Below are 15,553 nucleotides of genomic sequence, written 5' to 3' on the forward strand. Positions count from 1 at the left end.
CTACTGCAGATATGTATCTAGATATTTTGTTATACTTACATTATATGTATGTACCTGCTCATATATGCTCATTTTTTTCTTGAAAGAACTGTCTGCCCAGTGTCCACTAATGCAATTCACTATTTCTACAACCCTTTAATAGTATGTTGGATCTGATATAGAGTAGGCTATTGCAGAAATGAAAATTGAGCTAAAGAAATCGGGTGTTTCCGGAGAGGAAACTTTTTTCATTCATTCGTCGTGTTCGTGCTCGTATATGATATAGGAATGAGTTGTTATAAATATGCCTTTACACGCTCGTATACATATAGGAACCCTTTTCAAAATTGACAAGACACGAATCCTAATAAAATGTAAATTTTCTGCAGGAAAAAATGCACGTAGAGTGTACATACGTATTGTATTTGTATTGTGAAAACCCATTGGTAGATGTTCGTGTGGCAAATATATACCGCAGATATTGTTCTCGTAATACTCGTTACTGACCAAATCAAGAATTATTACAAGCAGATATATATACTCGTACGATATGAAAGATATTACTTTTGAAATACGAGTATTTGCCCTACGAAGCGGCCCAAATCTCGCTGACTTGGATGATCTCGTTTCTCACTCGTTCAAAAAATTATCAAACATTCGAGCCTCATTTTTTTTTGCGCGCTGGTATGCATGCTAGATAAACTTACTCGAGCATATTTATCGATTCGTCGACGTACGAGGAACCCAAAAACTAAATATATTTTTGAAAAAAATATACTCTTTCGCATTGTCGATTACACGTATATACAAGGTTGTTATACACGAAAAATACAAATTATCAAAATTACCTCGTTCTCGCATTCGTGGAGTCGGTTGTGAAATTTTGGAGGTTTTCCAATTCGAGGGTGAACAGACCCGGTGTTTTGTTTACATTCTGCTTCGCCATCTACGAGTACATACGAGTACAAAAGTAATTATTTTCAACTTTGTATCGTTGCGATTAAAACTTTAAACAGATGTCGATCGGAATTTAATCCGTCGCGACTTCTGGCCATTTCGTAGACGATTGAACTATTGCCATTATTATACTTATAGCCTACTTTTTTACGATACGAAGTATTAATTCGCTTCTTAGAATTAGCATAATATTGGTTAAGTGTGCTAATTTCTGAATGTGATCCAACGATGCGGGGCTAAATTTCGTATAAAAAATACGTCTTTTACGTTCGAGTAAACGAGAGTTTTTTTCTTCTTTATTCGAAAGTTCTATCAGGCTGCTTATTAAAAAGTTGATTTTATGATTGAAAGTTTAATTCCGTCGATTTTATCGCATGTCTGAGACTTGGGAAGTTAATTTCGTTTCTAGGAAGAGAGGGAAATTAGGGGAGGTAAAGGGCAGATCAGGTAAGAGTTTTCAGTTGACGAAATTATACGTATTAATTTCCAATCGTTGTTCTTCAGTGTTTCTTGTTGAATATATTCATAATACATACTATCTAATCTGTTACTTGGTCTTAAACAGTAAACTTGTTAAAAATTTCCACGAATTGGAATCTACCTTGGTTCTTTCTTAAGTTTTTTTACACTGAAAGGACGATTGGTTTAATCCGTTTTGATGTGATTCCGCAAACTAAATAATAATTTTATTATTTTTGCTAAATTTATTCGTATAACGTATATCATGCTATCCGCGAGCTTTTTGCGTAATCACGACGGGGGTTGAAACTTACAACTTTCTCATGTCGCGTCGTAATGATACCAACTTTGAAAACCAAAAAAAAAAAGTGAAAAAAGTTTGTAAACTTTTAACGTTATTTCGTTCAATTTTACCGCAACTGTTACCGTTTTTAAATGATCAAAAAAAGGCCACTGTCCGGCGCGGCTTGTTGTGACTAAAACTTTTTTTATTATGACGTTAAATGTGTCACGAGCTGCGGAATATTTAATTTTCAGACTCGCGACTCGTGTAAACTTGATTAATATTGACTGGATTACGTGTAGGGGATTTTCTCGAGATATTGTGATGTGTAAATATGGTTATTGAAGTGTAAGAGGATTAGTCGGTAGATTGGCTGAGATGTACTTTTCGTTTAATTTTGGTAATGGGGTATCTTAACAACATTCGAAGAAAAAAAAATTGAATTTCATAAAAGTCATTTTGACATTATGTCCTCAATAATTGATTTTTGTAAAATTCCTTCCGCTTTTTATCAGAGTTATTCATTCAAAAAGAAAAAGATAATTAGTCAATTTTTGGAGAGGGGGGGAGAGGGTTTTCTAGTTCTTTTTTTTCAAAAATGATTATAAAATCGAGCATCCAAATTTGAAAAAAATAACTTGTCGAGGTTTACAATAGTCTTTTTGATAGGGATTCATGTTTATGAGGAAGGGGACAAGGAGAGAAAACACTTTGGTAAATATTTCAAATAAAATCTAGAGTGTATCTAATGGAGATGAATTTTTGTAATGTTGTGATGATTCTTTTTTCCTTTTTCCACCTCTCCATCGCTACTCAAAAATCTTTCTGATTCGTGTATATTTTCCAAAGTTTTGCAGGTAGTGGAACAATTTATAATTTGGGAGAGGACTGTTTAAAAAAAAATCGTTGAAAATTTCAACATTTTGGATGATGTAAGTAGTACTCATTTTGAATGTCAATTAATCACATGCTCTTAATTTTTTTGAGAGGGAGGGGTGAAACATTTGCCAATCCAAATAACATCAAGATTCAAGTCTGATTACGCCAAAAATTTGAAATGAATGATTGTTTAAGCGAAATGCTGATGAGTTGAAAATTTGAGATCTCATCTCTGTCCCTGATTAATGCTTTTCACTTTTTAGTAATTTTTGAAAAAATTGAAAACTTTTTTGTCAAAAGACAGGTGAGGTAAGAATGATGATTAATGTAACTCCGATAAAGTGCTTTCATTAAAATAATCCCAAAAAATTAATTCAGAATAAAAAAAAATTGCTGAGTCTTTAAAAAAATTTCTGAGAACTTTTAGTTTGTATGTAGTTGCAGTCATTGTAAGTAAATTTACTGTTTGATGAGATGGGCTTTTCAATTTTTTGAAGCAGTCCTAAAATTCGCAAAACGAGGCACCAAGCTTCAAAAAACGAAAGTTTGAGAATTATTACAGTTTGCAAATTTTTAAAGTTATAGTTTTTAGAAAAATATCAAAATAATTTTCTGATCAATCACAGTTTTTCATTTCATTTTTTGGAGTGGTGCGAAAGATTCCATTTTTTTAAAGGGTCTGTTTAGTAGGAAGAATCGCAGAAAAAATATTCGACTATGCTCAGCGGAGACCTTCGTTTTGAGTTGAAAGTTAATCAGAAAATTTTTCAGCTCTGGAGGTGTCCGTAGAGGGGAGATATGGGTCCTCAAAGAGGGTACATTTTTGAAAAAAAAAACAAGAGGGTTTTCGCTCTGACCCCGACCCAACTTGTTTTGAAAAAAATGGCTTGGTTTCAAAAAATAGTATTTGAGATTCTGCGTCAATATCAAAATTCGAGACAACTTCGACGGTTCTACTGAGCGGTTGAAAATTTGCTAATCACTTATTTTTGGGTTAATTCGTATTTTGAAAATTTTTTCTTCTCGTAATTGGCAATAATGGTGCCAAGATATTGAAAGATATTATTTCTGGAACTGCTGGGGACATATTTGGGAACACAGTCAGTGGTGTCAATTTTTTACTCATTATTGTCAAATTCCAAAAAATCGAGAAAAATTGCCAAAAAATTATTGATTTTTTTCGGTTTTTTGAAATTGACAATAATGTGCAAAAAAATTGGCACCACTACGTTCCAAAATATTTCCCCAGTTACATGAATGATACCTTTCGATGTTTTGGCATTATTAATGCGAAATATTTGGGAAGAAAAAATTTTCAAAGTACGAAATCACTCAAAAATAAGCGATTTGCAAACTTCCAAAATGTTCAGTGTTACCCTAGAAATAGTTTTAGATTTTGTTGGCAACTGAGTTATTTTTCCCAAAATACGTAGGTATAGAGCGAAAAGACGAAAATATTTCAAAATGAAGGTCTCCAAAATCCACCGAATTTGATTAAAATCCTACGAAATTGTTTTCTCGCGAACTACTCTTTTGAAAGAATACCCCTCATGATGAGATTGAAGAAACTGTTACTGTTTTAAGAAAGATAAATTAAACGAAATTTTGACTATTCGAGCAGGAGATAAGCAGACAATCTGTGGATAAAATTATTGATTCTGACTTTTTTTCGTGTCACTGTGTGAGCATAACTTAGGTAGGTACGTTAGCCCTTTTTAATTCTGGTACTAGGCAAACACAAATACATGAACTCAATATGGGTTGCCTACGTTCTGGTAAAAAGAGATTGTTCTATCGGGATTTTGAAACACCCTGTGTATTCGGAGCTCCTTTAATCTGCAAGGTCTTATCAAACATTACTCACTTTTTGAGGTTGTACGCCCCCCACCCTATTTTTGTTTGTGTTTTCAAAATTTGAATATAAATATATTGCGTGTGTTTATTTTACCTGGTTCTTAATTTTGATAAGGGTGGGCTAAGGTGAAAAAATCTTGAGAAATTCTGTGATTTCAAATCGCTTTTGCAGATGTGTAATTCATTTAAGACGAGTTGCAAGCAGAAAAAGTGTAAGTGTAGATTTTTGTGTCTATTTTTGACCCCCCGAATCGATTTGTTGGGGTTTTGAGTCGTTACAAAGCCTTCAGTAGATTTGAAAAATTATTTAAAAAAAACTATCTTTCAAGATGAGATAGTGAAATCGGCGCTTTCTTCAATTTTGACGAAACTCACAAAAAATGTTAGTTTGGATGTAAAACTATTCCAAACATTTTTTGAGTCGACCCCTCCACCTCCACTTGAAAAATGTACCTATACATGCTCAAAATTCAAAATTCTCGTCCTCCGGAGAAGGTGGTCTAAAAATTTCAAAACTCCCATAGTTATTGGGTAAGTGCGCGTGTAAAACTTACAAAAGAAAACTTTCATTGGGAGGGAAGGGGGTAAAAATTTAAAAATTTAAATAAAAAAAGGGGGTGCAACTTGCTCAAAAAATCAAAATCTTGCGAAAAACGTTAAATTTCTAAAAAAAAATTCGCAGAGAGTATTCTCCTTGTTTTTTTCTATGAATTTTTGAAATTTTCAATCCCCCCCCCCACTCTCTCAAAAAACCCTAATATTATGAAAATTTTTGGACCAACTTCCTACGGAAAACGAGAATTTTTTAATTTTGAGCACATATGGAAACATTTCTCTGGTTGTTGTTGGGGTGAGAGGGAGATCGCCTCAAAAAATTTTTTTGGGTGGTTTTACATCCAAACTTAACATTTTTTGTGAGTTTCGTCAAAATTGGAGAAAATGCCAATTTCACTATTCTAATCCCGAAAGGCTCTTTAAAATGTTGAATTTGTCAAAAACTGGAAAATGGAATTAACACCCGGTACAAACATTCTTCGATCACCCAACAGTGTCTAAATTTTCTCCCAGTATAAAAATAACCTCACCGACTTTTACTTTTCAAAATCTCCTTTTCTCGCTCATATGTATAATTATCCGAATACGTCGCCGACATGAGTATCTGTTCTCGTTAACAATCTTGCCAAACGAACGAGAAATACTGATGCATTAAAACGTGCTTTATGAATGAGACGTTCTCGCGATCTAGTCATATTTACATAATTTTATCACCTTTAGGGCTCTTGGCAAGTGATGAGAACTCGGTTATAGAAATACACATGAAGTAATTACCTAATTATTTATGCAGTATGCGGATGCATTCGTCGTTTGGTACGAATATGTACACAGTAGGTACATTCTCGCGGACTTGAAGCTCTCTTCGTCTACTTGTATCGCCCTCCCCTCTCGGCTGCTGCAATATACGTGTTCGTTTATTGGTAGATACCTACTTGGAAATTTCCAATTTAGATATTAATCATTTCGTGTTTAAAATTTCGAAGGGAAAAAAAACAACTCGACTGAAGAATAATGACAATATGAAGTATGAAAAAAAAGTGTCCGCTGAAAGGTGACGAAGAAGCAAATAGGGCATTTGAGTCGATGGCGGGTTGGGGTATAGAGACGCGTGTACGAGTACTAAAGAAAAAAGCGTCGTAAATATGTCTTAATACTTTTAGCTCGTCATTTGTGACGAGATAAAACCGTCAAGCAAGTTTATAAAAGACATTTACCTACCCTGCCCTGTGGGGCGTTCGGGGGGGCCGAGAGAGGCAAGAATGAAGAAATTTACCACCGAAACGACAACGAACGAGTATTTAGGGACGAGGGGGATGGGGCGGGGGCGCGAGTGCGGGATTTATTTCGTCATTGTTAACAGTCGGGATTTATGGCGTCTTATAGACAAAATATCTCGTCGACGTTTCGCCCTTCATTTTCGGAAGCATCTCTTACATATTTATGCGGAAGGCGTGAAAAACTCTCGGCAACGAGTGCGTGAGGGGGTTGGGGGAGCGGAGCGCGACGAGTGGACCCACGAACCTGAGAATATAAAACCTCGGCGGGCCGACCCGAGAGCGACTTGCCCTCTCACCCTGAGCTCAGCGCGGGGGCTCGTTTCGCTGTAATTTGTTCTTACTCGTATATAATGCGGGCACGAATTACGTGTCCGGCGTACCAAATCAAAGAAAACATCTTCTTCGGCCAGACTTCGACATAGTATACCATCTTCCAGTTAAACGCCTATTATAAAGCACGTGATCCGGTAACCGAATTACTCTATTTCAAATTTTATAGTATATTTCAAAAATGTTATCTTTTTTCTTATACTACACTACAAGTACGCTTCCTCTTGTATTTTTATTCTTTTTTTTTCACAGCACGCGCGCCACAAACGGGGCAGTGTGTGTGATGGAGCGAGAGCGTCGCTCGTCGTCGTCGTCGAATCGAGTGTAATGAGTGTGAGAAGAAGAAGCACTTCTTCGCGCAAAAGACCCTGAGAATTTTTAACTTTAATAGCCGAACGATATTATTACCTTTTATACCACGTATATATATCGTGTAATAAGATGCGGCAAAGGATTTGATACATTATTGTTTTATTGTTAGCGAGATGCCAACCCTTCGTCTCTCTGTCGTTGCTTCGTCTTCTCTTCTATCATCGTTTCGTGATTCGTTTACTCTAATCTCATCTCGACGAACTCGATCCGGCGCTAAGATTACGTTATTTTTATACCGTTTTAATATGAGCTATTTGCTAAGGTTCTTGAGTTATTTTTATCTGGGTTTCTCGTCTTCTACTCAAGTGAGTAGGTAGTAGGTACTGGGTATTGGTCGTTTGTAAAAAAAAATTTGAGTAAAATTCCCGATATGATTCGTGTATGTAGGTTAAATATAGGTAGGAAGGAAGAAAGGTACCATAATCTAATAATACGTACGTTTATTTCGTTAATCATTCTATGTACTATGATGAAGTTACGTAACTAAACCTCTTCTTATGGCTGATTTGTTACAAATATTAGAACGATATCATTATCATCTTTACATTTAATTACCTGTGTAACGACTGTAACGCGAACGATTGACGATAAATCTAAGAACATCACACTTTTTGTTAACGTAAGATGAAGACATCGCTTGCTGCTATCAGTCATCACATTTTGGTTTAGATTTTCATAATGAAATCATGTCGAACAATACAGCTTCATTTGTTTCATTCGGTTACATGAAATAAGGAGCGTTTAGTGCTAATTTTTTAAAGGCGTGACGAATGCCCCCCCCTCACTTCCTTGCCTATTGTGCTAAGAAATTTGGGCAAAAAGTTGGATTATGCCTGCATGAAATTTACAAATAGAACCTTTGCTACTCGTCAACTTCCATTGATCTGAAATTTGGCTCATTGAAAGCACATGCCATGCCATCCAGAACTTCAGAGCTAAATTTTGAGCTGCCGAAATTGATTTTTTGATTTTTGGCAAATTTTTTATACCTGCCTTATGGTATAAAATATTTTATGCAAAAAGGTAAAAATATAGAGATAAAAATCCTTAACTTGGCTTATACTATGTAATACTAAAGTTCCCCCCTCCCCTCATCAATTGTCACCATTTTTGGACTGTTCTGTATGCCTGCAGAAAAAGTTGACTTTCCTCCAGCAATTTCAAATCGCTCCAGAAGGCGTCGTAATCAACTTCGGAAGCTGAAACTTTAATCCTGTCATAAGTCCGGCATTCCGAATTGATTATAGGGCAGGTGAATCATGGATTCGAGGGGACTGTCAAAAATGTATTTTTTACGAGGTATAAAAACCTCAAATTTGAAAAAAAAATCCAAAATTGTCAATTTTCATCAAGAATTTTACAAGATCTCTTTAACCCACCAAGGTTGACGAACCCCCTCTCCCTCCAAAAAAATACAAGTTAATAACATTTTTTGCAAAAATAAACGATTGAAATTTTTTAAGAATTTGTGATTTTCCATCTTGAAAAAAATACACTTTTCAACTCCGCTCCACGGATTTGCGATTCGACTGCCATAATCAATTGGAAATGTTGAACTTACGACTGGATTAAATTTTCAGCTCCCGAAGTTGATTACAACGCCTTCTGGAGAAATTTAAAATTGCTGGAGAAAAATCAATTTCTGCCAGAGGCTTCCGATTGGCTGTAAAATGGTGCTGGCCGATTTGCGGGGGTTTACTTTGGAGAGTAGATGAAGTTTTGAGTAATTAATTGCAAAAATTGACGATTTTGAATTTTTTTTAAATTTGAGATTTTTCAACTTGTAAAAAAATACACTTTTCAACCTGTCAACTCGGTTTTACGATTCACCTGCCCCAATCAATTATTCGAAATGTACTTATGATAGTTTTAAAGGCTCCTTTGTTATGGGAAAAATGAAAAGGTTAAGGAAGAAAAGGAATGCATTCTTTTAAAATTTTGAAAGTTCAAAATTGAACTTTTTTACTTACTAAAACTTGATTTTTAAATGCATGCCGAGTGCTGAAGTTCGATACTCTAAAGGAATATGTCACACAGTGTGCCAGATTAAAAATGTTTGAGGTTTTTGATCGTGCATTTTCGAAAAAAAAAATGCATCGTTAAAAGAGGAGGGAATGGAAAAATATCAAACCATCGATAAAACTGATACAAAACATTGAATTACCCAATGTTTTCGAAGATACTGATTTTGATTCTGAAGACCAATTGACCTTTAGCTCAAAACTGGGGGTCTCCAAGGAGACCAAATTAATTATAAACCATTATTGCACTTTTTAAAATTTTGAGCGCAACCCCTCTCCTTTGAGAAGTTGGTTTCTAAATTTGACACATATATTGCATTTTTCAAAATTTTGGGATTTAGTCTTCTGTCTTCTAATCTGTTTTGAAGGGCTTAAGTTTGATTTCAGGGCCAAACGTGTTTTCTGAAATAAAATTTTACTGCCCACTTCCTTTCCTTGCAATTTGGATTTTTGAGTGACAAGGCCATTTCCTCCAAAATTTCAATTTGACACTTTTGGTCTTATATTGTTCTATTTTTGATATCACTTATTTCAAAATTTCAACTTGCGTACTGTTTTGGTGCAAGCCCTCTGTGGTCCCAAAATAAGCTCAAAAAATTGAAAAATGATGTTTCATAAATGAATTTTATTCTAAATTTGATCAAAGTTGGAGGCATGCCTCTTTAGAATAAGTATAAACATTATTCATGTCTGCGAGTTTTATGCAAAAAAAAATAAATTGCACTGCGGTCTGGATGTATCCTTTTCAAATTCTAAAAAAGTGGGGAGGGGGGCTCCCTAATAATCAAGGATTCGATTTTTATGCTTTTTCATGTCTTTTCTGTTGATTCCCTCAAAGATAAATTCGAAGTTTTCATTTCTGACGAGTCTCTAATTTCCAGAAAATACCAATTTTTAAGAAGTGTTTCACATTTTTTTTCCTTTGAATTATTGAATACCTATTATTCAATAAAAATGACTCGATTTTGTCGTATTATTGCCGAGTCAAAACTGAATAAAAACTATTTCGTTGTAGTTTCTAGAATAGGTGGCAAATTAGCAAAAACAGCCGCTGCCCCCTCCCCTCTTACCTCTCTCACTCCTGATGACATTAAATCTCTAATCACTCACAACACATTTACTAACTGGCAGAACTTTTGGTCACAACAAACTTCAAACAAACTCTTCCAACATAAAAAAACTAGGTACCCTCCCCTGGAAAAATCTAGGCCACCTGAACAGAAAAGAAGAAATCCTGATTACTAGACTAAGAATAGGCCACACAAAAATTACTCATAACCACTTATACCAAAAAGAACCAAAACCCTCATGCCAATTTTGCAGAAACGAACCCACATCCATCCAACACATACTTTTCAACTGTCCCCAACTAAAACAAAACAGACTCACGCTACAGATAAAAGAAAACCCACCTACTATCCCTGACGAACCCTCAGAAATTCAAAAATTCATCTCCCTAATAAAAAACATCAACCTCACAAACCAAATCTAACCCCCCCCCCCCCCCTTACGGGTGTAATACTCTTGTAATTATAAACACCCAAAAAACAAAACAAAAAAAAAAAAAAAAAACATTGAAATAATTTCAGTCTCTTCAAAAAAATATATTCAGTGGTTCTCAAAATGCGTGTAATGTTTACCCAAAATATGTAGCCAATTTTCAATGAATGCAGTTTTCGGAGGCTTTATTATTTATTTTTAGCACAAATGAAATGATAACCTGGTTGGTATTTTTTTTAAATTTTTGAAAAGGTATTCTTCAGATTTGGCATACTTGAATTTGAAAATTGAAGACGGTGCTAAGCTCATTTATTTTATTCACAAGAGGAACTTTTGAAAAAAGTTTCATGTACTTTTTTAAGGAAAATTTTTGATTTTGCTCCGCTTGGGCTCAATAAATCATCTTCTAGTTGATAACAAACGGTTGAGAAAATAAGGGAGAAAATTGGTTGAAAAAATTTGATTCTTATCCTCCACCCCTCCTTCCTCTTGCCCATTTGAATTTTGAGTTCAGCTTTATGTACAGTTGATGAAAAAAAATTTTGTTTTTCGGGGAAAAAAAGGAGATCTTAACCCATGATTGGATAAAAAAAATTGGATTTTTAAAAATAAATTGTAATTTTTGATTATATACCTGAACGATAAATCGATCAAAATCGATAAATCTGACTCACAACAATATTAAACTTGCCTAACATTCGACAAATCAAAAACAAACTTTCAACAAAATAAATAAATATTTATTATTAACGGTCATTGACCTTAACGATCAATAAACCAGACAGATGAGACTGAGCAAAAAGCTCGATGACTTTACTTTACGACGACAAGAATAATATTAACGCGAACTAACTTAGTAACTAACGAAAACAACGAAAAAACAACGATAATTTAACAGCCAACAGTTTACGCGATTTTACGAAAAGAACAAAAAACCATTTTATACGTAACCAACAATATATATATCGCGAAACCGAAATTCATTTTTAATAAAAAATAAAAACTTAAAAGTTACCGAACATAGTTCGTTACGGTTACGATTCCAATTTTGCCAACACCCCACCATAAAAATATTTTCCCTAACACGCGTACCACTTAAATAAACGTAAAACTTGTTGCTTCTTATCAATACCGGTGTTTGTAAACACTTTGAAACAAAATATTTTTACAGCAAAATTTCAGTTAAATTATACTTAAATTACATAAAAAACAACTCGAAAACTTAATTTAAGCATTAAACAATGACTCACAGAGTCTATCGAATACGGTACGTGTCGTGGCTTTGGTTAAAATATCGGCAAGTTGATCCGCCGAAGATATCTTTTGCAAGTAAATGATCTGTTTTGTGACTAAATCGCGTATATGATGATAACAGACATCTATATGTCTGGTACATTTCGATTCGACCGTATTCGCAACGGCAATCGCTGCGTTCGAATCGCAGTACATCGGTACGGTATCTATACAAACTTCCAATTCAAGAAATAAATTTCGCCGAGCCAAAACTTCCTTACCAGATGAACTTAAAGCAACGTACTCCGCTTCACACGACGAAAGACTAACACAATTTTGTTTCTTGACTACCCAGTCAATTACGTTACCATAATGTAACACAAAAATTCCAGACGTTGACTTCCTGTCTAAACAATCACCAGCGAAGTCCGAATCTACGTATACTCTTACAGAGTATTTATCAACGACTTCAGGTATTACGTAGGTAAGTTTCACGTTCAACGTACTACGTAAATACCTGAGAATACGCTTACTATATTCGAATAGCTCCTTGTTTGCCAAGTGCTGGTATCTGCTTAGAAAGTTTACAGCAAAAGCGATATCGGGACGTGTTCCCCTTACTATGTAACTTAAACTTCCTAAGAGACCACGCACTTTGGTTTCATAACTTTTATCGAGCTTGAGATTGGTAATCTTCAAGCCCGGTTCGATTGGAGTTGAGATACTATTCGAATTAGATAAACCGTAATCATTAACTAACTGCTCGATATATGAATTTTGATGTATTTCCAACTTTTCTTTACTACGATTAATTTCCATTCCAATGAACTTCTTGCATTGTTCCAGGTCTCTGATTCCAAAACGCTCATTCAATCGCTTGACCAACCACTCAATTAGACGATCATCGCAACCTGTAATTAGAAAATCGTCTACGTAAACGACAAACACGCAACGTAGAGGATTTTCGGCATCGAAGTAGACACACGGATCAACTTTGCTCCTTACGAAACCGAGCGAAAGTAAATACTCATTCAATTTTGCGTTCCATGACTTGGGACTCGTTTTTAACCCATATAACGAACGTTTGAGAATATATACGACACCTTTTTCTTCGTTAGTCCCTTTCGGTGGGTTGAACATAATACCTCGGTTTATATCTCCATTGAGAAATGCAGTACTCACATCTAGCTGTCTCAACTGCCACTTGTTGACCATAGCTAGATTGAGCATCGAGCGTATTATCGGTTGATTAGGTGTTGGAGCGTATATTTCATCCAACTCATAAAAATGGTTGTCTTTGAAACCACGCAACACCAATCTAGCCTTAAATTTCACCCCACCATTCGAGTTGATTTTTTTCTTTAGAACCCACTTACTATCTACTTTCGAATAATTCTCTTTATTTACGCTTTTTTCAGATGCTGAATACCAAACGTCTTTGATCTCCATCGCCTTTAACTCTTCATCTATCGCTACACGCCAAAATTTCGACTCAGGACCGTTTAACGCTTCTTCATACGTAAGGTCATCGACCCCAGCGAGTGCAAAGCAAGCAAAATCGTCGCTACGTTCATCCGAAGATGATGTATCGATTAAACTACGACCTACTAAATTATCACCGCTACGTTCGGCTTCAGTCAGCTCATCTGGGTTTATCCAATTGGAGCAACCAGGAGCTGAATCAACGTTACTTACTGGTGTAACCGTAGGTACGATATTCACATCGCTTACACTCACTGATACCGATGTTTTTAACAAATGATCGTTAATAACATCGTGTATCTTACGCGTTTCGTCTACTTCTACGCAACTCGAATTCGTAAATTTATTTCGTAAAACATCGTACAATACATAACCTGTCTCTGTAAAACCGAGTAAAACCATATCGATCGACTTCTCATCAGTTTTCTTTCTCTTTTCAGGCGGTACTAGAACTCGTGCAACGCTTCCAAACAATCTCACTCTCGATAAATCCGGCTTTCGGCGATTCCACAGCTCGTACGGTGACAGATCGTTCAAGGCAGAATGCGGTAAACGATTGTACACGTAGTTCGCCGTGTATGCAGCGTAAAGCCAGAATTTATTCGTTAAACCGCCTTCGTATAACAGAGCTCGCATTTTTTCTTGGATGGTTCGGAAAAAACGCTCGACGGTGCCATTATGCTGCTTCTCATACGGCTCACTGTTCTGCATAGATATGCCTTTTTCGTCGACAAACTCTTTGAAGGTACCTCCGATAAACTCACTAGCGTTGTCGCACCTAATACGCTTTACCTTCGTATTCCATAAAGTTTCACTAATATTTACATATTTTTTCAGGTAGGTACCTACTTCGGCTTTACTTCTCATTCCGAACGTTACTCCCCATCTCGTACAGTCATCTACGAAGCCAATCAAATATCGCTCGCCTTCTAGTCCTTCTGTAATAGGACCCATTACGTCAATATGAACGAGATCGAGCGGATTTGGATACCTATACCTACTTGAATCGTAGGTATGTTTCTTTTGTTTTGCTTTACAGCAAATTTGACACTGATTGAAAGGTGGGCAATCACATCCACGTAACTCAGGAATCTTATCTAGTACCGTTTTGCTCGTATGAGCCAACCTACGATGCCAGATGTCACCTTCACCTTTTAACCTATTTACTTTCTTTTTATTTTTCAGATTTACATCACTGTCACTGCACGTACTGGTATTTCCTATACCTACACTTGAAACGTTCGAAACTACAACTCCAGAATCATTACCTATCGTCGTCGAAGTATTACCTACATTTGTCGAGTCACTACTATCGTCAGAAATTAACGCAGATGAATAATTGGAACATGAATACAACATAGGAGGTATATTTATCATAAATTGAATCGTATACAATCCATTATCATTAAGTACTAATTTTGACACTAAATTTCCCGCAGGATCGACCAAACGAGGATCTTCATCGAAGAAGAAACGATAACCATTCGCTACGATTTTCGACACAGACAGAAGACTAAAAGAAAGACTAGGTACGTAGTATACCTCGTTCAACCAATAGACGTTTCCGTCATCGGCTAGAACTCTCAATCGACCTACTCCTTCTTTGATCAAAGAGACTTCACAATGAGCGGATTGTAAACTTTCGTTTATTTTCCTCTCATCGTGCAAGACTCCACGATGTTTCAGAAAATGCGACGTCGCACCACTATCGACGACAAACGTGATAAAATCGACGCCGTCGTCGTCGTTTGTCTCGACGTATGCATTTTCTTCACCGAGATTCAAAGCAGTCGAGTCACCTAAAAAATAGTTTGACCCGATATTTACGTTACGCGAATTTCCGAAATTAGAAATCGCAACACTGTCACCGAAACTACTACGACCGACACTATTTTTAACGAATTCATCTACGATATTACGACTACGACCTTCATCTAACGAGAAATTTTCTTTTTTTTCAGATGTCGACGGAAAAAGACCTAACGCGATAGACGGACGAGGACCTGACGAACCGGACGAACCTGACGGACCAGACGTACCCGATGTACCACTCGACGAACTGTTACCACCATTATTACGCGACGAATCACCGTTCTGAGGACAGTTACGACCGATATGCCCTGTCAGATTGCAACGATAGCAAACGATACTTCCCCGAGGGTTGGTATCGTTTCTATAATTCCCTCCGGCGGATCGACAAGACTTGGCCATATGGCCCCGTTTATGACACTTATAGCAGGTACGATCTTTGGCTTGAACGAAGCCATTATTACCACTACGATCACCGTTACCGTTCGACGAATTACCGGACGAGTTCAAACTACGATTACGCGACTTATTACAATTACGATTACGACTATTTTTATTACCGG

The 15,553-nt window shown here is 36.2% G+C and overlaps 1 protein-coding gene and 1 long non-coding RNA gene across 9 annotated transcripts in view; both read left to right on the forward strand.

Annotated features, from left to right (window-relative positions):
- The window catches only part of trol (terribly reduced optic lobes), a 219,917-nt gene that overhangs the window by 53,825 nt on the left and 150,539 nt on the right, over positions 1-15,553 (forward strand). The gene's annotated exons all lie outside the window — the stretch shown is intronic.
- Positions 12,334-13,595, forward strand: LOC135847546 (uncharacterized). The gene is made up of 2 exons (XR_010559196.1): positions 12,334-12,718; positions 13,118-13,595. It is a non-coding gene; the product is annotated as an uncharacterized LOC135847546 (long non-coding RNA).

Source organism: Planococcus citri, chromosome 5, assembly GCF_950023065.1.
Source record: "Planococcus citri chromosome 5, ihPlaCitr1.1, whole genome shotgun sequence".
In the NCBI taxonomy this organism is placed as follows: domain Eukaryota; kingdom Metazoa; phylum Arthropoda; class Insecta; order Hemiptera; family Pseudococcidae; genus Planococcus; species Planococcus citri.